We start from the raw sequence: 23,444 nt of genomic DNA, 5'->3' as shown, positions 1-23,444 counted from the left end.
CAGGGAAACATTTTTTATTTTTATTTTTTTTTTAAAGATTTATTATACATACAGTGTTCTACCTGAATGCTTTACACCCACAGGCCAGAAGAGGGCATCAGATCTCATTATGGATGGTTGTGAGCCACCATGTGGTTGCTGGGGATTGAACTCAGGACCTCTGGAAGAGCAGTCAGTGCCCTTAACTTCTGAGCCATCTCTCCAGCCCCACAGGGAAACATTTTTAAGTAATTTACTTTAAAATACACTTATAACATGCATAAATATAAATACACATATATAGTTGTGTACATCACAACAAAGATTCTAGAAGAGTTAATGAACTCTACAAGGGGTAAAGAAAGAGAGATGGGAAAAATTGGAGGGACCAGAAGGAGGGGAGAAAGTGGTATGAACACAGTGGGCTCATGTATGAAATTTTCAAATATATTTTTTAAAAGGACACGATTCCTGTTTTCATGGCATTTATACTCTAATTCACAAAACAGGCAGAATCAACTTGCTGTCGTGGATGAATTACTCGGTTCCTCAAAATGCCAGAGTCTTGAAGTAATAAAGTAAGGCTGCACTACAGGCAGCCTCAAGCTCTGTAGCAGTGGCATTTATGAGAGATGTTCTTCAGTGGATTACCCTGAGCATTTTACAATGCCTAGAGGACATCTAGCCACCATCTTCTTTGTGATCCCCTTGTTCCTTCCAGAGATTGTGAAATGTCTGCTGGAGGAACACAAGACGCCTGACTGACAGCCACGGAACAGAAATGATGGAGCCATAGATGATGTCCTTTGATGGGCATAGAATGACTTCACTGAAAATGAAAAAAACATCTAATGAGGTAATAGTTTTGTGAGAGGTAACAGAAAGAACCAAATTTCAAAGCGATAAGCAGCCAATGGCAATGTATTGTCCAAGGAACAAAGGGTTGTGTGGCCAAAGCACACAAAAAAGTAGGTCAGACCAGAAGCAGAAAGATCTGGGTCACATAAAGGCTAATTGACAATGATTGAAAGTTTTGATTTAAACTTGATAAACATATAATACAAAGTTTAGAAGAGAGTTTCTGACTGGCTGTGGACTGAGAAATTCTTTTTTTGTTAAACTTTGAGTATGCACAGGCCTGGGATTTTACAGTCTGAGGAGAGAGATGTCTGTACTCCAGGTGTGGACAAGGGACCATAGATGATATGTCCTGGCTTACATTGAGCAAAGACTGAATAGAACAGATTTTCAGAATTGTCAGAAGTGTAAAGTCTATTGCGAAAGTTGGAAAAACAACTCAGAGTAGCCTGCAAGGACAGTATGTTCTAGGTGACACATGGGCAGCAGCTGGGAGCCATGATACCCACTGTGTGTGTATGTGTGGACTCTGGCTCAGCCCCAATCAGGTCTCTTTGAGAAGAAAGGGCCCAAAGCCAAGGGCAGGCCAGGTTACCCAACAGGAGTCAGGCAGACAACCCAAGACTTGGCAATGATAGCACAAAGATGACACCAGGTTGACTTTGCAATGTTCTTGCCAGACGTTGACAAAAGTCAATTCTTTCTGTTCAACACAGGCACGATTGAAGACAGCAGACAGCTCTTGCTATATCACTGCATGCGTAACGTACTGTCCAGTGTACTTTCTGCACTCAGTCTCCACATGGGAGCCGAGTTCTCCTTTCAGCATCCAGTTTTTAAAGGTGCTACAACCTGGAGCCTTCAACTGTTTGCTGAGAGAATATGAAACCTAAGCAGTTCGCAGTTCCAAGCACTCAGTTCTAACTGAGCACTGCAAATGGCTCAGACGAGGCTATTACGAAGATGAAGTTCAGGCAGACCTACCTGATCACAACCTTTTGAACAGAACAGCAACTAGAACCAGCAGTTTTTCTAAGCTCTATAAATTAATTATTTAGTTTTATCCTCATAAAGACACAAGAAGGGTCGTATTCGTTTTCACATTTCACGAGTAACAAATCTGAAGCTTAGGGATCATAAGTATGTTGTCCAAAGTCACCCAGCAGGTGAGTTAAAGGGGTGGAATTTTAATCTAGGCAGGCAAAGGCACAGTCCTTCAGTCTGGGATTGAATCTTTAAGTCAAGACCTCTTCCGACAAGGAATAATATTAAGAACACATATAATTTTACTGTGCAAAACTAAGGTGTATAATTTAAAATAATCCAATGTTACTCAAAGGAATTTCACCAAGACATGTGGAAACATTTTAAGTAAGTAATTTTTTTTGAAAGCTTCCATCACTGTCTGATAAAACAACAGATGTAAGGAGAAAATAGCCACTCCATTCATTTATTTTATTTTTTATTTATTTGCAAATTAATAAGTGGAAAAGGGAGTTGGTTTGTCAAATTGTTATTCTTTTCTTCACTAGTGAGTACTGGTATTTCCACAATAACAGGTTAAGGCTCACCTCACCCCCATCTCTACCCTCACCTGCGAAATATAGTAGGAAACATCAACACGGTCTAGAGCTGTAAACATCAGCAACAACATTCTTGAATCTGTGTATCAGAGTGCAAGTGGCTAATGTAGGGGTAACAGATTGCTGCAGTTCTGTGTGACAGCGTACTTCCTATAGCACTAGGTTTATGTAAGAGATGGACAAGCAACTGTAATACAAACCATTTGAGATGGAGGATCTTCATTACACAAAAGAGAGCAGTCCTGGCCCTGGCCATCAGGCAGGGTGGAATGCAGATCAAAGAGAAAATACATGAATAAACCATTTATGGACTGTATAATGTTCTGACAAAGGAGACATACACAGATGTAGATCCTATAGCTAAGGGTACTAAATCAGAGATGAGATACCTCACTTGTACCCTCAGGTTTCTTGAACAGTGGCAGTGTATGCTGATGCAGAGACAAGATAAGTATATGAAATGTATTTCTGCTTTCTGGAAAATTCTCCACATATATAACCATGTACAATGGCTTTAGATACATTTCAGAACTCTTCATATCAAACGATAATTGCTGTAACAATATTCTGTCCTTTTTAGCTCCCAGTCTAAATGCTCCCGGTCTTGTAGGCTTAGCACTTGGCTTCTTTAGTCTCAATTCTCCAATCCCAATTTCAGTTCATTCAAGCTGGTTCTACATCAGACAATAGCCTTGATCCTCAGTTCAGCTCAGTTCATGACTATTCATTCTGGGCAAAGGGACACTAGATGCCCAGGAGTGTATCCCATACTGAAGGAGAAAACCAAGCAAGCAAAGTTAAAATTTCAGTATCTTCTATCTAATAAACAGCTAAATCAGGATTCCAGTGATATTTCATGTACCGCAGGTTTGTGGTGTGTTCCATAGACATTTATATCTTTCAACAAGCCCTCAAAATGAAGCTGATCTCAATGTGTTGAATGTACCTGATTTTCCATATTATAACATTTCCAATATGGTGACTTTCTAATTTAGACTCTCTCCACATAATGTCTGGTTGTGACTATCTGCGTCTGTTCATATCTGCTGTCAGAGGAAGTTTTTCTGAAGAAAACTGGATAAAGTACTGATCTATTAGTATATCATAATATTCTTTGTCATTTTTTTTAAACCAGTAGTATTTTGTTTTGCTCAAAGTCTCTGTGCTATCAAGACTCTGGTTCTTGGTTACCTAAGCAGTGTTAGTATAGGTTTCTTTTCATGAAGTGGGACTTAAATCAAATTAGACACTGGTTAGTTCCGTCCACTAGTTCTTTGCCACCATTGCCCTAGCATATTATGCATATTGTAAGTAAAAAGTTCTGTTGCAGGGTTGGTGTTTATGTTTCTCTTTCAATATTCTGCAGAATACTGTCCCACACCAAAGAATTTAGAACATAGGGGTGAGGGCTCTGTGTAGGCACCAGCTTGATTTCACTATGTTCTTTTCCTTCCTTCTTTCCTTTCTTTCTTCCTTCCTTCCTTCCTTTTCTTTCGTTCTTTTGTTTTTTCATTCTTTCTGGTTTTTTGTACTATTTTTTATTGGATTTGTAAATTTACATTTCAAATGTTATCCTCTTTCCTGGTTTCCCCGTCCATAAACCCACTATCCCATTCCCTTCCCCTTTCTTCTGTGAGGGTGTTCCCCCACCCATCCACCCACCTCTTCTTGCCTCCCCGCCCTGACATTCCCCTACACTGGGGGGTCTAGCCTTGGCAGGACCAAGGGCTTCTCTTCCCATTGCTGCCCAACAAGGCCATCCTCTGCTAAATATGTAGCTGGAGCCATGGGTCTGTTTTTGTGTACTATTTATATGGTGGTTTATTTCCTGGGAATTCTGGTTGATTGGTATTGTTTTTCTTATGGGGTTGCAAACCCCTTCAGCTCCTTCAATCCTTTCTCAACCCCTCACATTTGGACCCTGTTCTCAGTTCAGTGGTTGGCTGAGAGCAATCACCTCTATATTTGTCATGCTCTGGCAGAACCTCTCAGGAAACAGCTATATCAGGCTCCTGACAGCATGCACTTCTTGTCATCAGCAATATTGTCTGGGTTTGGTGGCTGTATGTGCATGCTGGATCCCCAGTTGGGGCAGTTTCTGAATGGCCATTCCTTCTGTCTTTGCTCCAAACTTTGTCTCTGTATCTCCCTCCTCCTATGAATATTTTTGTTCCCCACTTCTAAGAAGAACTGAAGCATCCACACTTTGGTTGTCCTTCTTCTTGAGCTTTATGTGGTCTGTGGATTGTATCTTGGGTAATCTGAGCTGTTGGGCTAATATCCATTTATCAGTGAATGCATACTCTGTGTGTGTGTGTGTGTGTGTGTGTGTGTGTGTGTGTGTGTGTGAGAGAGAGAGAGAGAGAGAGAGAGAGAGAGAGAGAGAGAGAGAGAGAGATTGCGTTACCTCCCTCAGGATGATATTTTCTAGTTGCATCCATTTGGCTATGAATTCCATAAAGTCATTGTTTTTAATAGCTGAGTTTACACTCCATTGTGTAAATGTACCACACTTTCTGTATTCATTTCTCTGTTGAGAGACATCTGGGTTTTTTTCACCTTCTGGTTATTATAAATAAGGCTGTTATGAACATAGTGAAGCATGTGTTCTTGTTAAGTGTTGGAGCATCTTTTGGGTATATGCCCAGGAATGGTATAACTGGGTCCTCAGGTAGTACTATATCCAATTTTTTGAGGAACCTCCAGACTGATTTTCAGAGTGGTTGTGACAGCTGCAATCCCACCAACAATGGAGGAGTGTTCCTCTTTCTCTACATCCTCATCAGCATCTGTTGTCACCTGAGGTTTTGAACTTCCAACTGGTGAGAGGTGGAATCTCAGGTTTGCTTTGATTTGCATTTCTCTAATGACTAAGGATGTTGAACATTTCTTTAGTTATTTCTCAGCCATTCAGTAATCCTCAGCTGTGAATTCTTTGTTTAGCTCTGTACCCCATTTTTAATAGGGTTATGAAAAATTCTCCACTCTCTGGAGTCCAACTGCTTGAGTTCTATGTATATATTGGATATTAGCCCTCTATTGCATGTAGGATTGGTAAAGAACTTTTCCCAATCTGTTGGTTGCCATTTTGTCCTAATTACAGTGTCATTTGTCTTACAGAAACTTTGCAATTTTATGAAGTCACATTTGTTGATTCTTGATTGTAGAGCATATGCCTTTGGTGTTCCGTTCAGGAAAATTTCCCCAGTGCCCATGGAGGCTCTTCCTCCACTTATTCTTTCATTAGTTTGAGTGTATTTGGTTTTATGTGGAGATCTTTGATCCATTTGGACCTGAGCTTTGTACAGCATGAGAAGAATGGATTGATTTACATTCTTCTACATACTGACCACCAGTTGAACCAACACCATTTGTTGAAAATGTTATCCTTTTTCCCTCTGGATGGTTTTAGCTGCTTTGCCAAAGATCAAGTGATCATAGGCATGTGGGTTCATTTTTGGGTCTTGTTCAATGAGTTCTGTGGGTATTATCCATGGCAATGGGGCTTCACTATCATCTTGCAGAGATCATCCTTTTGTCTTAGCAACAGTCTGGGTTGTTTAAGGATTTCCATGGGACCCTCTTGGCCAATAACTCAAATGCATGCAATCTAGTCCTGCTAGTGGAAGACTCATCTGGTTATAAGAGATGGCCAGTTGAGACAGAGGTCTCCATCAAACCTTTTCCTCAGAACTTGGGGAATTCTGTGAAAGAGGAAGTGAAAAGAGTTTCAGATTCAGAGGAGATGGGAAACAGCAGGAAAGCAAGGTCCTCTGAATCAACTTAGCAGGGTACATATGAGTTCACAGAGACTGAAGGAATAAGAATGGATCGTATATGGGTCTATATCTGGTCCTCTGAATACATACTATAGCTATTAGATTGGTATTCTTATGGGACTCCTGACTGTGAGAATGAGTTCGTCTCTGACTCTTTTGCTTGTTCTTGTGACTTTTCCTCCTATGGGTTGTCATGTCCAACCTCATTATGATGGGTTTTCTTCATCTCATTATATTTTATTTTGTAATGTTTGGCTGTTATCTCCTAAAAGCCTGTTCTTTTCCCGTAAGAGACATAAAGGGAGTGAATATAGAGAGGATGGGATGGGGGGGTCTGGGAGGAGTAGAGGGAAGGCAAACTAGTATAATCAGGATATACTAGTATATGAGAAAAGAATCTATTTTTAATGGAAGAAAAATGGATACAAAAATTAAGATATGTTGATAGAAATATGTAATTTAAAGAGGAGAAGAGAAAAATAGAATAAAGCAATTAAAAAGTAAAAAAAAATGAAAGTAAAAAGGGAAATGGAGCTGACACTTGTATATTTTTCCATCTTTATTAACTTGAGCATTTCTTATTTACATTTTGATTGTTATTCCCCTTCTTGGTTTCCAGGCCAACATCCCCATAACCTCTCCCTCCCCTTCTCTATGGGTGTTCCCCTCCCCATCCTCCCCCCATTACCGCCCTCCCCACAACAATCCCGTTCACTGGGGGTTCAGTCTTGGCAGGACCAAGGGCTTCTCCTTTCACTGGTGCTCTTACTAGGCTATTCATTGCTACCTATGAGGTTGGAGCCCAGGGTCAGTCCATGTATATTCACATGGGTAGTGCCTTAATCTCTGGAAGCTCTGGTTGCTTGGCATTGTTGTTCATATGGGATCTCGAGCCCCTTCAAGCTCTTCCAGTCCTTTCTCTGATTCCTTTAACAGGGGTCCCATTCTCACTTTGGTTTGCTGCTGGCATTCGCCTCTGTATTTGCTGTATTTTGGCTGTGACACTTGTATTTTTCCTGTATAATTTTCTCATATGTGGTTGAAAGTATTTTAATTGGACTTCATGTGGGCTGATTGGTTAAACCTGAATTCATACATTTATTCATTTAAATACAGTTTAATAAAAACAATAAATACACTTGGCAGGGAATAGGGAGGCAAAGTTTAGAACAGAGGTAGAAGGAACACCCATTCAGAGCCTGCCCTACATGTGACCCATACATATACAGCCACCAAACTAGATAAGATGGATGAAGCAAAGAAGTGCAGGCCGACAGGAACTGGATGTAGATCTCTCAGAGTAAATTATGCTTTATCATGACCTTATTTTTCTTTCCCTGACCTTATGTGTTTTCTCTTCTGTATGCTGCTTATTCATGACCCTTACCAATTCTCCCATTGGGTTATTAATTTTCTTTGCTGATTCACATCAGTTATGGAAATATTTCTGCAATCTATTTACATAAACTCTGTCAATTTTATATATTATTAACATTCCCTCTCACTTTATGACTTATCTTTCCATTATCTTTATAAGCAGTGGGGGGTTTATCAAGATTTTTCCCACTGATTGTCCTACGCTGACAATATTCCCTTCTCTCCAGAGTTAAAACCATCCCAAAGCAGGAAATACACTCTCTTTCAGAAGTAGAATCTTTGAAAATAAAATGAATTTAAGCTAAGATTACATTGGATTAGAATGAGTTCTCCAAACAATCACTGTTATTCTTACCAAAATAGATAGATAGATAGATAGATAGATAGATAGATAGATAGATAGATAGATAGATAATGGAAATTTAGACAAATATATAGAAGAGATCAGGAAAAGAATTGCAAGTAATAAATAAATAGATGTTGAATGGCATGCCTGCAACTCAAGGAATACCCAGGAAGGTGAGCATAGCCTATAGTTAATTTTACATTTTTGAGGCATAGAATATGGATCCCATCTTGATTTTCTTCTTCTATTTACATAAGATACTGTTCTAGTACTATTTATTAGAAGGTCCATCTATTTTCCCTAAAGTTGCAAAGCCTCTTGACACAAGGCAAAGTACTAGCTGACTGTGGGTTTCACACTGAGAATTTGAGCCTGTTTGGTTTGCATATCATGCTAATCTAAGCTAATTATTAACTACTAGATTTCTCTTCTGGGAGTGCTAGTCCTTTCAGCTTATTCTATTTGTTCTCTTCAAGAGTCTCTTGGTTATTGTTGGGCAATTGAACCTCCACTAAAATTAAAAATTAGGTAATAAATTGCCTTTTAAATATCCTTCGAAGTTTAAATTGGGATTTCATTTAATTCGTAGATCAACACAGAAGAAATAACATTTTACGATATTAAGTCTTTATGTGAATAAAACAATTTTGGTTTTAATTTTGGTATAAAAGGCTCAACTGGTCTTGAAGTTGCTATGCAGCTAAGGGTGGTCTTGAACCTCTGGTTCTTTTGTCTACGGCACCTATATGATTGCGATTATAGGCAGGCACTACCACATACCCTGTTTTTTTAATAATTTTAAATAAAGTGCTGAGGTACTTATAATTTTCTCCGCATAAGTTATGTTCACATTAAATGTCTCCCTAACTATGACAAATACTTGGTGCTAATGTTATCTCTTCAAAATTACATTCTAGAAAGTTTTTGTTTACAAATTTTGAGTTTGGTTATGAGTATTACATTCAGTTGCATCATGAAGGTCTGTTATGTTGACTTATTTGCAGAAGTCACTTAATTTCCTATTTGGAAAATTGCATCTTCCCTTTCACTCCAAATAAAGAGAAATTCATTTTCTCTTTTTCATATATTGCTTTTTTTGCTGCAGTCCTGGAGATTTAACTTAAAGCAAAGTGACTACAGTAAACAATATATACTGGAAACTTGCTAAGAGGATTAAATCTTTCCTTTTTCAAATATCTCCCCAACCTTTTGTTTTGAAAAAATGCCAAGCCCTTCGAAGTTATAATAACAATGTATCTTTAAGTACTTGAAATGTAAACTCCACTTTCCCCTTCCTTTTATTAATATATACCATTTATGCAAAATAATGGCTCTTCAGCATAATATTTTCTTACATGTATATAACATACTTTTATTGTATTTTTTCCCTAATATTATATTTTCAAGCCATCTCTCCCTGGTCTCCTTCCCATAGCCAAATAGTTCCTATTCCACTTTTATTCTTTTCAAAGCACTATTTTATCTAGATTCTGAATAAGATAAAACATGTTGTATTTATCTTTCTGAGTTTGGTTTTCTTCATGTAACATTTTTCTTGCTTTTTCTGGATATAATATTATTCATCACACTTCCCTTCTTTTCTTTCTTCCCTTGGGGCACTGACTGACTCCTCCAGCACTGTCTTATATACTACTATCAGCACCGTGGGTATTCATGCGTTTTTGAAAAGAAAAATTATTAATTCTTTGAAAAATTCATTCATGTATAATTCTACTTAGCCCTGAAACTCTCCCCATAATCATATTCTCTGTGACTCTTCCTCACTCCATGTTTTATTCTTTACCACTCTCATTTCCTTGCTCATAACCCCCCAAGCCCAATTTGTGGGTTCATATACTGAGTACAGTTAACCTAACAGGAGAAACATCTATTTAAAAATTATTCTTTGTCCCCCAGAAACCATGGGTGGCTAATATCTCCTTGGCCAAGAGTGAATTTTTCCCCACCCTGTATTTTCCTGAGTTAATTTTCTCTTGCCAGGGTGAGACACCGTGACAAAACATTATAAAAGAAACATTTACTGAAGTTTACAGTTCCAGAGGGTAAGAGTCCAAGCTCATCATGCTGGGGAACATGGAAACAGGCAGGCAGGCATGGCGCTGAAGCAGTAGATGAGAGCTTACATCTGATCCATAGATCTGAAGCAAAGAGCATAAAGTGGGAATGGCTTGGCCTCTTAAAATCTCAAAATCCACCCCGTAGGTACATACCTCTTCCACATCTCTTAATCCTTCTGAAACAGTTAAATCAAATATAGATGAAGAATTCAGATACAGAAACATAATGGAGCATTTTCATTCAAATTATCACACTCCTCTATGTCCTATGCTGACAGCCTTGCTTTTGTGTAGGTCTTGGGCAAGGAATAACAGCTGCTGTGTGTTCATTAAGTTTAGCACTCCTGTGTCCCCAGAAAACAGTGTTTCACCTTAGTCTTTCCTGACCTCCGTCTTTCATAATGGTTTCTGAGGCTTGCAACAAAGAATATGATCTAGTAACTGAACGGCCCATAGGCACTGACTCTCTGCATTTTGATCAGTTTCTGCATTATCCTCTGTCCCTTGCTCAGAGAGACTCTTCTGATGAAGTCTGAGAGAGGCACTAATCAATCTGTAGGTATAGATGTACAAATTTACAAGGCAGTTTGATATTGTATTTATTTAGAAAAATAATGTTAGGTTTACCCCTAACATCTATGAGATATCAAAGCATGAATTTTGGCATCTTCAAATGGTATACGTTCCTTCTTTAATAAATTCAGAAGATAGTTGGTTCATGTCACAATTGCATTAATGGGTATATCTTATCACAGTGGTCATTATTGTAGCTGCTAGTGATCTGAGCTAGGTAAGGTGTGCTGTTGAACACACACACACACACACACACACACACACACACACGAAGACTCCATAGCACCTTCCAGTACTAAGAAATGTGGGAGGCAACCATAGAAAGCAAGCCAGTAAACAGTGTAGTTCTGTGGTCTCCTCTGCAGTTCTTGACTCCAGGTTCTTGCTTGCATTCCTCTCCCCTCCATTAATAATGGATGGTGATGTGGAAGCATAATCCAAATAAACCCTTCCCTCCTCTTGTGGACTACCATTCTCCAATTTTTAGTCATAGTGTTTTATTACAGCAATAGATTGCCAAGATAGCAACCAGGAGCACTGGAAACAGTATTGTTTTGAGGGTGTCTAGGATACCTCTCACCAAAAACTGGAGAGGATGTATGTACAACCTATACCTTCTGAGAGGATCAGCATTCCATTTATAAGTAATGTCAGTTAAATTCTTTTATGTGTATAGGATATTTATAAAGTAGGGTTTTGAATGGATTTTTCAAACATTCTGAAAACACCCCTGACTGCTATTCTAACCAAGCCTCCAACCCTTTTCTAACTTTGACCTCCCTCCCATCATGCTTCCATTCCCCCTTATGTAACAAATGTTTTACTCTCTCTCTCCCACCCCACACAATCTTTCTTTCCCCTCCTTACTTGTGTTTCACTTCTAAATTTCTGGATTCTATGAGTACTTCAAGTTACACAAATCTAAAGATATGACACTGGTACAAGAAAATTCATCCGATATGGTCTTCAAGTAAATCCATTTTATTGGCAGAGTTTGTGTTTTTATTTTTCCTTAAAGTTCACCAAAATTCCACTGAGAATGATATTTTTATTATCCATTCAGTTGATGGACATTTAAACATTTTACATGTCCTAGCTCTTATGAACATGGATGAACAAGGATCCCTGTAGTAAGATAGCAAGTCCTTTGTGCATATATCAAGGAGTGGCATAGCTGAGTCATATGATAATCTATTTCTAGTTTTTTGAGAAACAACCACACTGGTTTCTAGAGTGGATTCATGAGTTTGCACTCCTACTAACAGTGAATAAGTGTTTCCACTTCCGTTCTCACATCCTAGCCAACATTTACTGTCTTTTGTTTTCTAAGTCTTTGCTATTCTAACTGGAGTAAAATAAGTTTTCATTTGCATTTTTGATGGCTATGGATGGTAAAAACTTAAATACATTTCTTAGCCATTTGCACTTTTTTCTTCAGAAAACACTCTGTTGGGCTTCACACCTCACTTTTAAATTGACTTGTCACTGTTTTCTCGTTTTTTTGTATATTCTAGACACTAATCCTCTCTCGGCTTTTTTTTTCTCAAGCTGTAGGCTGCATGTTCAGTTGATTGACAGTATTCCCTGCAATATAGAAGACTGTTGATTCCATGAAGTTCTGCATATTGAAAGTTGGTTCTATTCTATAAATCTTTACCTGAGTCTATATCCTGAAGTATACTCTATATTCTTTGATCCAGAGCTTCCTAGAACTGATAAATGCTTTTATCCAAGAGACAGGTTACAAAAATTAGCATTCCAAATCCATACCCTTTCTACATACAAAAACATGAAGACTGAGAAAGAAATCAAGCAGACAATCGCATTTACAGCCGTCTCAAAAACAGTGTACTTTGCAATAAAGATAACCAAGGAAACCCATACAATGAAAACTAAGACCTGGGGAGATAAACTGAAGAATACATGAGAAGATGGACAGATTGCCGGTGCATCCGTAATTACTAGGATTGATGTTCTGGAAATGGTCGTGCTTCCAAAAGTAACAAACAGATTCAGTGAAATCCTTGTCAAAATTCCAATTCAATTCTTGACAGAACTGAGAAAAATTAAATATCATATGGAAGCACAAAAGATTCAATATAACCAAAACAACCCTGAAAAGTATAACCTCTTCTGGAGGTGTTACCAATCCTGATCTCAAGGTACACAGAGACATAGTAGTCAAACTACATTGTACTGGAACAAAATAGACACATTGTCCATTGGACTAAAACTAAGGATCCCTATATACTCTGGAAGCCTTGTCTTAGCCTTAGTCTTAGTCTTAATTTTAATTGAAATGCCTCTGCTAAAGACATAATTTCTGTAGATAATTTTAGTACTCTTTAACAGAAAAAGGAAAGTTATGTCTGCTTATAATTCAATAAATTTTAAATAAGTAAATTTGAAATTTAGTGTTCATTTGAAATTTTGAAATCAGTATTCAAAAAGTACACATATCAACTGAATTTCTAGAATAAAGCTAACTTAGATGATGAGTAAAATTGCTTTATTTATATTTTGATGCGTAAAATGGAATTAGAGAGAAAACTTTCCTTTAGAATGCTGAGGATTTTCATGACATTGGAAATTTGCTTTTTAAAATGCTGTGGAATTTGCTGACATGGCATTTGAGCCTCATATTTTCTAGTGTGAAGAAACCTGCAAAGTTATGTGTTTTAAATAATGTGGTTAACAAGACTGACTCTCTGTGTAAGACACTGCAAAACCCTCCTCAGAACTAGATAGACTGGTCTTCTTGACTTAACACAGAACTTATAGAAAAATTTACAATGCTCTAATCCAAAAACCAAGACTAAGCTACTTTCAAAGAAACATCTACATACAAAAGATCGGTTAAAGAGCCAATAGCTAATTAGCTGTGCATCCTTTTAATAAATAAGACAGCTATGCCAACTTCTATTGTTTGATACTAAACTTACCACTAATAATCTGTCGCTCTGATTATTTTTGTGAAGTAGCTCTTGGTATGTATTGAAGCTGCTCTCAGATGGCTAAGCCTCCCACCCCAGCCTGCCAAGTGACTACATTACAGGGGTCTGCCAGCTCACATCTGTAAGTCAAGTAGTTTTAACTTTTGTACCATTAAAAATAATTCTAGGTAATATATACGTGTTTAGAATAGCTACGCCTCCTCTCTAATGAGTCAAGGCTTTTATTTTAAGTAGGTTTTTATTCTTTACTATTTATTATCTTTATTTACTTTGTAATGTTATTTTTAGTTCTTTTTTTCTGTAAAAACCCACATGCATGAACCATGTATCTGTGTTTTGCAGTGCTATTGCAACACTAAAGAGCTTCAGACTTAATGTAGATATAGACCTATGCATATGAAATATCTGGTTACTGTGAACAGCTTCCTCCTTTATTGATTGCTCATTTTTATTTATTTATTCTGTATATTAATTTATATTTTGCATATCTAAAATTTGTATATTAAATCCGATGCATTGCTCACTTGCTTTTGCTAATTCTCATCTCTGGTGGTTTGGAGTGCCTACTAGTTTTCCTTGAATTGGCAACTTGTGGGGACAGATCTACTGGCTATGACAGCAGAATTCTTCTTTCTCTAATTCTTAGACACAAGGTGACCTCTCACCTCTGTTTCTGTTACATCCCCTCCTTGCTATGATGGAGTGAATTCTAGGAACTGTAGGCTGAAACCAACCATTTCTCCCTAATTGCTTTTTGTTGGGTGTTTGGTTACTGCAATGCTTAAAGAAATTAATACTGTAGTCATATTATCTACTTTGAAGGATTTATATTTTGCTGAGAGCCAGAAGGTGGTGCTAGTCTTGGACAACCTTGACATTTTCAACAAGCCATAAGCCGTATCTATGGATTCCATGTTACCTTTTTCTAAATAGCTCTCACAGTTACATGCTCATAAAATCTAGAGACAGGCAGAATACAGAAGTCAAAAATTAAGGTGTGCTCTCTTTAAACTCATATGGAGGTCTGCAACCCCAGCATGACCCTTTTGTGGAAAGCCAAGGCATTAGAAGGTACGTAGGATGAAACTAAGTCACAAGGGTACATGTGCTGACAGGTTTCTTAGCTTAGAAAAAGATGGTCCTTATATACTGCTCTGGTTCCCTCCTGCATATCTTAGAATTATCAGAAGAGCAGCTAGGACATAGAGAAGGATGGTGGCTGGCTTCCTACTGGTCAAGTAAGCATACAATTTTAAAATGAAATCTACCTAGCTAATCCTTCATCTTGAATATATAAGCCTTCAAAATTGTGAGATATACATTTTATAATTTAAAACAATAAATCTATAATACTTTATTGTGATTGTTCATGCTGTCTAGTGTATGTTTTCTTATGTATTTACAGAAATGAACAACAACAAAAAGCTCACATGATGTTCTCAAGCATAAACAGTGCTAGCTTTCTGCTGGTTGTCATAGAAGATCCCGACTCAGAACTCTGTGTTCTGGCAGATTATTGTATCACTTTCAAACTTTGTAACTATTTGCAAGACAATTTTCTATTTCAGTGTCATGAGCTGTCTGTAAGTGTTTTCTCCACTGAACATGTCCACCCTTCTCTGGCACCTGGGATGAATTCTCAAGTGAGTTCTTTCAGAGTTCCTTGGGCTCCACATTCCCCATAAACCCTGTCGCTCTCCACTCACTTGTGTAAGCCATTTTCTCTCTAGTTCCATATATGTTACATTTGAGTTCTGTGTCCAGTGTTATCCCTTTATATTTCCCTCCTTCACTGTTAGCTTCATGGGTTGAGGAGTTCCTCTGGTTCGTTTTATAAAATGTCTCTTACATCTATCACTGACAGAGAGACCAATAGTAACGGGCTACCTGCCTGCTTGCCTGCATGTACTGTTAACACCTGGCACTCTGTAATCCATCACCAGGAGGCTTTGAAAGAAGTGACACCTTGGTTACTGTGATGTGTTCATGCCATGAAGAACTTGGGAAGAAGATTGGATCAAACGTGATGATAGTGACTACCCTGCAGTTACTAGACTATGGCCTGTGCTGTTGGAGATCTGAGGTTATTAATGGAGATGTTATAGCTGATATCCGGGAAATCAGTCCCCTGCAAAGTGAAGACCACCTGTGCTGTGATATTTTAATCTTTATCATCTAAATAGGTTAAAAAAATGACACTTCCAAAGGGCTGAGGCAGGAGAATTCCAAGTTTGAGGGAAGCCTGGACTATTTAGGAAAAACATCTGTTACAAAGAAGAAAACAAAAAAGAAATTTCTATTACTTTATTCCTTTAAACCCCATCAGCTGTGTTTTATTGTATTTGAATCTCTGAATATATAGTTTTCAACTGACAGATGTATGAAAAAGCTGTGTATAATATATACAGTAGATTGTATATAATATGTAGTACTTATATATTATATATATAATTCCTATGGCTGAATAGTATTCATTATATATAATATATATTTTAATTCACTATATTATATTATATATAGTATATGTATTGTATACATAATATATAGTTTACACATTATGTATATATTGTATATATTAATATATGACATTATATGTAATATAGCATATATAAAATATATAATATATAATACATATATAATGAATGTCATTCAACAATAGCAAAAATGAAATCCTATCTTTTGTGAAAATGTACAGAAATGAGGATATCATACTTAGTCACATAAACCAGCCACAGTATACTAAATACCCTTTTATTCCATTCACATAGAAAAATTTATAAGTTTATCTTCCAGAAACTGAGATCAGAGTGCAAGTGTGGTTACTAGAGACTGAGAAGGTTAAGTGTGGACAGCGAAAGGTTGATCAAATAGTATTAAGTTGTAAATAAGACCCATAAGTTCTGGATGTCAATGCTCAGCAGGATCATGTCAGATCATCACACTGTATATTCAAAAAGGCTTAAAAAAGATATGAAATATTTCTGCCAGAAGTATATGTATCTATAAAGACATTGATATACTTACCAACTTAAAAATTTAATACTATGCACAGGTATCAAAATACCACATGGTAACCTATAAATATGTATAACTTTATGTGTCAATTGAAAAATTGAAAAGAAAAAAAGAAAATTTACACTTACTATTTTCTTTTACTTGGGGGATATTTTTTTCCATACCACTGGGCAAATGGCTTTTTAAATTTCACCCAATGATGACTTACATATTTAAATAGTACTCTGCTCCCACTAGGTTCTATTCACCCATAAAATTAGAATATATTGCTCAGGGAAATTATAACCTGCATATGAATATAAAGTCACTTTTCATGTGGCCTCTCTTTACTGAATAATTAAAATTATTAGTGGTTAAACTATGTAAATCTTAATACTTCTTTAGACTTTCCTGAAGCTCAACAGAAAAGGACCTAACCCTATAATCAGATCAAAATGATTAGTGCTATCTAAAAATGACTATAGCTTTAGTTTACACAAGGTTTTCATTGCAACACAATACTTACTACTGGGAGACTCTGAATTTTAAAGCTATAGTTCTGTTAGCTTCATAGAATGATACTGTCTCCCAATAACTTCTCTTACTCTAACATGTCTTACATATTCATAATTGTTGGAACAAATTGCTGGAATGCTATTATTGATGATAAATCGCAGCTTCCAAACTAGATACTGATGAAAATTTCAATTGTCCAAAAATTACACCCTCTGAGCAGACTATAATTTGAGAGATACTTTGTGTTCTGAAATGGGAAAGGAGTATTTGAATACACTGACTGTTTTCTTTGAGCCAAGCACTAAGCAAACAAAGCCACATGTCTTCCACATAGAATTATGTCAGAGGATGACACACAGAGTGCTTTGGAAAAAATTTTCAAACTTTAATTGGACCTTGAACACTCTTAATAAAGGAAGCCAAGTCACTGGGTACAATAGAAAAAAAAGAATTTGTTTGGCATAAAAACTATTTGAAGCTAAAGAAGGCGCGTAGGTTAGGCATTTCTAATGGCAATAAAATGAGAAGAGAGAGGAAGCACAGACTAAGCATGAACCAGCTGCCACCATTTAATTTGTGTTATAATTATTTTGTGTTCTCTCCTCATGAAGGTGGATTTAGAATAACTTTGTTAGGAACAGCATTTTCCTCTCATCAACAGGAGTTTATTTTAATAATCATTTTGCGTGCGTTCTTAACCTGAAAGTCTGAGATTTCATAACCTTAGGAAAAGTAAAGGGTTTAAGAAAAGGGACTGGGCTCACTGAAGTGAAAAGGAGTAAAACGCAGAGTCCTAGGAATCTTAATATACTCCTGACTTGGCATCCATTTTTGAACTACATAGATATACAATCTTTTTCCTCCAATCTCTACTCCTAGGTATGTTCAAAGTAGGAGTGTAGCATGTGTGTAGGAGAACACATACTAGAGTGTTCATAGTGTTCATTCTAGAGTGTTCATAGAGTGTTTGTAGAAGCCTCTCATTGGAGGCTACCCAAAGGCTTATCCCAATAGAATACACACACACACACACACACACACACACACACACACACACACACACACACACACACACAAACACACTGCAAATAGTAATTAATCTGGGGATAGAGAGCTTGATAAGGAGGGACCTTACAAATAAGGTTCTTGCTTACAAGTGGGTAAGGTCCACTTTGGCTCAGCTAGATAAAATATTTTAAGCTCCCTATATTTTTTTATACCTAATTATCCTCATATTACATTTCAATACAAATTTAACATCAAAATTATAGAAAACACAATGTGAAGTCCACTCACAAAATACCATGGCGGAAGTATGTCAGCACAATGTTTTTATTCCTTTTTTCATCCACCTGAAGATTACAAAATAAATATTTTATATCTCACTTTAGAAATATGTTTTACTAAAGACACATTTAAACCATCAGAGAATACAATGTTATTAACTAAATTTGAATCCTAATGTGTTTCACAGTCACAATTTGGTTCTTAAAATAAAGAGTAATGAAAGTCAAACCTATTCTTTAAAAAAAAAGTCTGATAATGTGGCATACTGGAGCCTGAATTACACCTCATAGTCTACGCAAATTATATAGTTTCTCCTGTGGTTCTAATCTGTGTGACTTTTTCTGGTTGATTGAGATAAGGGAGCTGACCTGCATTAAGAGCCCTGTTATGAAAAGGAAACAAAAATATCAGAATCTAGTAGCCTTGAAAGCTGCCATTCATGAACTGAGAAAACAGCAAGTCATGGTACCTGTCCTCATTCATTTCTTTGATAAAAATATCCTGACAAAAAGCAACTTTTGAGAGAAAGTTAGCAATCTAGGTCAGAGTGCCCCATTGCAGGGAAATCACAGAATTGAGAGTTTGAGAGAGCTGGTCACTTCTCACAATCAAGAACAGAGATAATCAAAGCTTTCTCGCACTCTTACACATTTTAGAACTCAGTCTAGAGAATGTCGCCACCCACAGTGGTCTGGGTCTTCCTATATCAATTGACAATCAGAACAATTTCCCATAAACATGTCTATAGACCAAACTGATCTAGATAATTTCTCAAGAATCTCTCTTCAAGTATCTCCAGGTTGTTTCAAGTTGACAGTTAAAACTGTCACAGTGTTCAACTCCGAGTCCTTATATGGCAGACAATATACACTATGCTGACTGGATTGCCTGTGCTATTTACTTCCTTTTTATTCCTCCCAATCATATCTTTGACACACATGTAGCATACCTATACTGTACTTTGCAAAAATGAATCCTAAGTATAATGGGACCTCTTTCATAAAAGTTCTATGGGTCTGGGAACAACAGGTAGAGTTCCACACTGAATTAAAAATATTAGTTTACTCCTCTTAAAAGTGGGAATAGTTTATTGTGCAGTGGTAAAAATAAGAGTTAAATCTATGTAGAAAGCCTCATGTATTGTGGACTGCTGTCTGTTTTTTCTGTCCTGTACCCTGTGCCTGTACTCAGGTGAAGTCAGGTGAAATCTTAATTACGTAGATAAGGTTACATGATTGGGCAGTGGAAGCAAAGGCAGAGCGGAAAGTTTTAGAGAGGGAAGAGAGAAGGAGAGAGAGAGATGGGAGAGACAGGAGTCACAAGATGGTACCTGAAGGAGAGGATGATGACCTAGAACCACATGGGAGTAATTAGTAACTGGGGATTACACAGATGGACAGTTGAGGAATGTAGGGCACATTTGTCCAATCTAGGTGTGCAGCTTGTATCAGTATCAATTGGCTTTTCGGTTCTTTGTGTGGGCATTTGGGGGGTTGGGAATTTATTGTTATAAATCTGGCTGATAATTACAAGCCTCTGGAGTTTCATTTTACAGGGCTGGGCTAGAGGATTAGAACCAATGGCAGCCAGTTTGGCTTGGGAAGTGCAAGCAGTTAGGCAGCAGCTAATCACAGGAACAGGGATAGACCTCCAGTTGGGGGCCCCTATAGGGGAGAGGAGACTGCCATTGTTGGTGCCTAGCTGGCCATAGTGTGGATTGATTTTTTTTTATAATTACACACTACAATGTATGCTATAGTATCTAGCACAGAATGAGAATTCAGTAAGCAACAGTTTATATTTAGATAAGAATGTGAAAATTAAATATAAAATTGTGACATGGAACAAATTGAAAAGCATTGGTATTAGGTTTCAGTTTTCTCTATAAAGATTTGATAATTTTAACTGGTCCTGGGCTTTTCTTTGTGGGAAGATTTTGTGCATGTGTGTGCGTGTGTGTGTGTGTGTGTGTGTGAGAGAGAGAGAGAGAGAGAGAGAGAGAGAGAGAGAGAGACAGGTAGACAGAGACAGAGACAAAAACGTACAGAGAAACAGAGACATAGAGACAGAGACACACAGAGAAAGAAAGGTCATGCAAGTACTCTACAGGCCATAGAAGGGATGATGGGTGTTCTTCTCTATTGCTTTCCACTATCATCTATGTCAGAGTCTCTCACTGAATCTGGAAATTTCCACTTTTTAGATAGGCCAGCTGCCAGTGCGTCCCAGTAGCCTTTCTGTTTCTGACACAGCCCCTAGTGGTTCCAGGTGTGCATGCCGATACCCAGCTTTTAGGTGAGTGTTGGGTGTCTGAACTCAGCTCTCAAGCTTGCATAGCAAGTTCTTTTCCCTGCTGAGCCTTCTTCCCAGTCTCATGGAAAGATTTATTTTAATTACAGCTTCAATTTTAGATCTGTTTGGCATAGATCTGTTTATATGTTCTTGATTTAAGTTTGGTAGGTCTTAGACCTTGGAATTTATTTCTTTTAGATTTTCCTGGTATGATATTAGTAGTGATGGATTGACTTTTCTTTTTTCTTCCTTTGTTTCTTTCTTTCTTTATACTCGTTTTTTCTTCAATTTGACTAATTTGAGTCTCTTTCCTTCTGGTTAATTTAACTAATTTATTTTTATTTTAGTTGTGTGTATGTGTGTGTTGTGTGATCAACATGTGACCAGTGTGTGCAGGAATCCAGAAGTGTTAGATCTTCTAGAACTGGGATTGCACACCACTGTGAGCCGAAGGATGTTGGTTTGAGGTGCTAGATGTGGGTGAGAGAAACCAAACTTGGAAGAGCAGCAAGACCTCTTGACCACTAAACTATCTCTTCCAGGCCCTGGAAAGAGGTTTTATAATCTTATTTATCTTTCCGAAGAATCAGATTTATTTTTTATTCCTCTATATATTGTTCTTTTTGTTTGTATTTCATTGATTTCTCCTTTCATCTTTATATTCTTGCTGCCTACTACCATTGGGTTTAACTTATTTTTTTTTAAACTGTGATTTTTTTTAACATCATTATGTTAATTGAGATTTTTGGTTTTGAAAAAATATGAACTCTTAGCTGTAAACAGTAAATGGAAAGCAGATGTCTGCAGAGGTTAATCCCCTGCTAATTTCAGTCTATTCCAATCCAGTGTTGTTATCGTTAGTGCGGTTTGCTCCTGACCACCAAGGGTGTAGCTTCTATTTCTCTTAATTCACTGCCTGGGTCAAGTTTCTTTTTCAGCTTGTTGACAGTTTCCAGTGCTCCAAAATGTCTTCTCAGGAATCACCTCCCTAAAAGTGTGCTCAAGGTGAGCTAAATTCAAGCTCCCTAACTTATTGTTGTGCCAAGCATTCAAGTTCCAAGGACTCTGTTAGCTTTAAACAATGGGTTCCCTCTCAAGATGGTGTATTACTAACACTGTCCATCTGAGTTATGCAGCAGGCAAAATGGTTTCTCTCCACTGCGGAGAAGAGGAACTGCTGTCTCATCAAAACCTGAAGCTGGAATTGTGATTTCTAGGAGCTGTGAGCTTGACCTGAGGAGATAACTTCTGTGGCCACCTGGCTCACTTTGGGATGAAACTTCCCTCCTTCTGCCGTGATCCACATGGGTGAAGCTATATTCTATTGGCTAATTTCTCAGTGTGCTCAGGAAAGGAAAGACAGACACTGTTGACAGGCTCATGCATAGATACCTTTCTTATACAACCCAGGAATGGTGGTGCCCACAGTGAGCTGGGTCTTCCTGCATCAGAAAATACCACATGACTAAAAGCTGCCAATCTGATCTAGGCAGTCCCTCAATTGATACAACCTTATTATGTGACTCTAGGTTGTGTCAACTAGACAGTTAAGACTAACAAAGGCACACAATATGAATGTTAGGGAATCTGTGTTGTTAAAGACTGCATGTACCCCATTTTTAAAATCAGATGTATTTGACCTTCACAGTTACCTGCTCCTGCCCCATGTGTATGGGCACAAACACACACACACACACACACACACACACACACACACACACTCTTACTTTAAAATAAATCTAAACAGGGCCCAAGGGCAAAAAGACTTGAATGAACTTCAATATCACTCACAAACTCTTGAAGGTTTTTAAAAGTATTAATTGTACTAGTCATATCAATCCCCCATTTTTTTTGAGGAATGCTCTAAGTTTAGGAATTGTTTTGCATCCTTAAAAAATATTTAGGCCCAAGAACAAAATGCTGAGGGAAACACTATGCTATCAAAACGTTAGAATGTCTGCCCTACAGAGCCAGAGCCCAAAGAATCTGTTCAATAGAAGTTTGGTGCTCCAGGATCAAAGGTTAAATGCATACAGAACCATGGGCTTAGTATCCTGCGAGGGATCACTCACTCGCAGTTATCATGATGGTGCTTTACCAAATTAGTCTTAAAAATCATCCCCCAGAGGCTGGGAAGACAATCCAGTGGTTAAGAGTATATATTAATCTCTGAGAGAATCTAAATTCAGTTCCCACAAATATACACAAATCACTTGCAACATTCACTATGGGGTGCATGGGGGGGTGTCAGAGGTAGGATTTCAAAATTCCTCAACCTGATTTCAATCATTTATGATTGAACAAATACAGCTTTGGGTTGGTAGCTTTATATTTCAGCTTTCTTCCTCCTTCTTATAGCTTCAGCTAAGTCTTCAAGATATGGAGCCTATAACCATTGTAACAAGTTATTATAAGAAATTGAATCTGCAGTTCTGTTTTAAATAATCAGATTAAATTCAGGGTACATTTCCTATCATAAGAATTTCAAAGTGCTTAAAATCTGGGACATTTTTTTTTTCTGAGCTGTTACAGGAACTAACGTGGGAGGAAGAAAGAGAGGAGGCAGCGGAAGTAGAGGAAAGGGAGGGAAAAGAGGCGGAGGAGGAAGAGGGGGTGGAGGAGAATTATGGAGGGAGGCAGTCAAGAAAGCATGCTCAGAAAAACCATGTTCCCACAAAGAAGAAATTCTATTAAGGAGTTCGGCTTGCTAAGGAAAGAGATGCATTTTTATCTGGACTTTAACTTGGAAGATGACAGTGTTTTATCACACACAGCACAGCGAATTTTCTTAGAATACCAACAAGTGGGATTCAGAAAATTATGTTCTG

General features: G+C 37.6%; 1 long non-coding RNA gene across 8 annotated transcripts in view; it reads left to right on the top strand.

The window, feature by feature from the left end:
* Positions 1-23,444, top strand: part of LOC102549269 (uncharacterized) — a 155,279-nt gene that overhangs the window by 63,767 nt on the left and 68,068 nt on the right. For 5 of the 8 annotated variants that reach the window (XR_010065888.1, XR_010065887.1, XR_010065891.1 and 2 more), the window contains exon 4: positions 701-835. This is a non-coding gene — a long non-coding RNA (uncharacterized LOC102549269). Of the gene's footprint in view, positions 1-700; positions 20,230-23,444 lie in introns of those variants that run through there. The other 3 variants (XR_010065892.1, XR_010065890.1, XR_010065889.1) reach the window with 3 other exon arrangements.

Source organism: Rattus norvegicus, chromosome 4 (assembly GCF_036323735.1).
Source record: "Rattus norvegicus strain BN/NHsdMcwi chromosome 4, GRCr8, whole genome shotgun sequence".
Lineage (NCBI taxonomy): Eukaryota > Metazoa > Chordata > Mammalia > Rodentia > Muridae > Rattus > Rattus norvegicus.
The sequence above is the reverse complement of the archived record's forward strand: the minus strand, read 5'-3'. Positions and strand labels throughout refer to the sequence as shown.